A 2,299-nucleotide genomic window follows, 5' to 3' on the forward strand; every position below is an offset into this window, starting at 1 on the left:
AATGTTGGTTAACCAAGGTGAGATGAGTTTGCCATGGAGGTCCATGTACTGACCTTTTTCCCTTGCCCTGTACAAAATCGGTCTTTTGGCTGTTCTTGTTTTCATTCTTAAAGAAGTACATATATTGGTGTCAAAAGATATCGACTTAAGGTGGAATAAAAGAAAGACTCTGGGAGATTGCTTAAGCTGTGTTCTCCACTTTGCAGATGAGAACACTGAGGCCCGTAAAGATCAAGGTCGTCTCAGCCACGATGCTAACGCACAAAGGCTCAGGAATTCAGAGACCCGCATGCCCATTTCCCCTGCTCTTTCCATGACAACACCCAGTGAGGGCATTTTTATCAGGGAGAGGATGAAATGCCTGTTGCCCCAGGAAGCGTCCCTCAGGGACTCTTCCGGCTGCAAGGTTAGGAGAAAGCCCTGGACCAGCAAGACTTCTTCATGTATGATCTTTCTCCGTATTTTCAGATTCCTGGATTATCTTTTTTTTTAAAGCCACAGTCTTTGTCTCCCAGATAGCTGAGTGTTTCTGATTTAATTAAGAATGGGGCGGGAGGGAGGGAGGAGGTAGGTTTGGGACGGCGGACACATGCCAGAACGATGCTATGTTTACGTTCCCTTCTCTGAAGCTCTTCCAGGGCCGTTTGCCAGCGCTTCTTTATTAGGAGTCATTTTGGGCTAGGACCCAGATGCCTGCAGCCCTGCCCGTCACGGCCATAAAGACATCAACAACTTCCAGAAAATTAGCCTGCACGAACCCACGAGAGGTGGCTCGGGGCTGAGTCCAGTCCGGTAAAAGTAGTAAAGAACCATTGTCTTCTGTAAATCAATTAAGAATTATTGCAATTGAACTTGAAGAAGGAATAGGATTTATCCCCCATGGGACTTCCAAGGCTGGCGGGGGAGGCGGAGGGGGGTGGGGGGTAGCACTGTTGGGTCCCCAGGCTTCAGTCAAAGTCCTAATGGTGTTTACACGTGAAGAATTTCAGCGTTTGGACTTAAAAGCTACTTATTATTACCAGTCTGTAACGAAAATAAACAAATAAAATGACTGAAAATTAAGAAACTGATGAAGTTTGCGTTCTATCGAGCAAGCGGAGTTTTATTATTAATTTTATGCATTATTTACAGTGATAGTTAAACATATTGATCTTAGCAAAGCAGGAAGTGTTGTTACACCAACAACTAAATTTGACTAAGAAAAAGGTAATAATTATCAATTAGCGGGAATTACTGCTAATAAGGGTGGGGGAAGTGCAGAAAATTTCTGATTAGGAAGAACTGACACTTTCATAGTGTTGTGTAAATTGCCAGGATTTTAAAACTACATCTGCCTCATATGATATTTAAAAAGGAGAAAAAAAAGTGTCAGGCATATAATTACTAGGCATATCCAAGATACCAACCTTTCTGTTGTTCTTTTAATCATACGGAAGAAGAGGGGTCCTTGCTGAGAAGATTTTTGCCCTTTTCTGTGGCTAACAAGTAAAATTAACTAACAGCTTAATTATTCCGTTAATGAGGCAATTCCCTCCCCACTCACATGAATTCAATTTATTTATTTTTTCTTTCCAATATCCTTTCTTCTACCATCAATCAACAATCCTTCCAGATGGGGGTGTAGGTATATATATTCAAAGGGAGGTGGGCGTCGGGTGCGGGAAAGATCCAGGCTGACCCCACGTCGTAATGTGGGAGCGGAAATAAATATAAAAGCATCCATTTTACAAAAGGGGAAACCGAGGTCCCAAAAGATTGCCTGGCCAGCCTGGGACAGAGCAAGGGTGAAGTCCAGTTCTCCCAGCATCGAGTGCTACTCTACTTTTCAACCCCACAGGTGTCCCAACCAAAGTGTGTTCTTTTTAGATCATTTCCCCTCAATGTTTGGCTGTTTGTTGGTCCCCCCGTTTTATTAACCAAACGAGAGTTTTTCAGCCACGTGAGGTAAGCAAGACAGGTGGAATAATTTCCAGCCGAACCAGAGAAAAAGGGCTCTTTGGTCAGTGAGGGCAGCCCCATCTCAGATGAACAGAAGGTTTCCTTTCGACTCTTGGAAGCACTGGTGGTCCGTCGAGAGTTGTCCCCGAGGCTTGGAGCGGCTCCCTAAAGAAGTTCAGGGGCATCGGGCAGGCGCCCAGCCAACTTCGCTGCATCGCAGCTCTGATCCGGGACAATTCAAGTCCACGGCTTTGCACCTCGGTTAGGCTCCCAACCGAAAGGAGCCCACCCGCTCCCACATCTCCCACCCTCGATGTCAGTCGTTTTCCGTTTCCTGAGTATAACCCCTGCCTAAAGTGAC

The sequence above is a fragment of the Pteropus vampyrus genome, unplaced genomic scaffold, assembly GCF_000151845.1.
Source record: "Pteropus vampyrus isolate Shadow unplaced genomic scaffold, Pvam_2.0 Scaffold164, whole genome shotgun sequence".
Taxonomy (NCBI): Eukaryota; Metazoa; Chordata; class Mammalia; order Chiroptera; family Pteropodidae; genus Pteropus; species Pteropus vampyrus.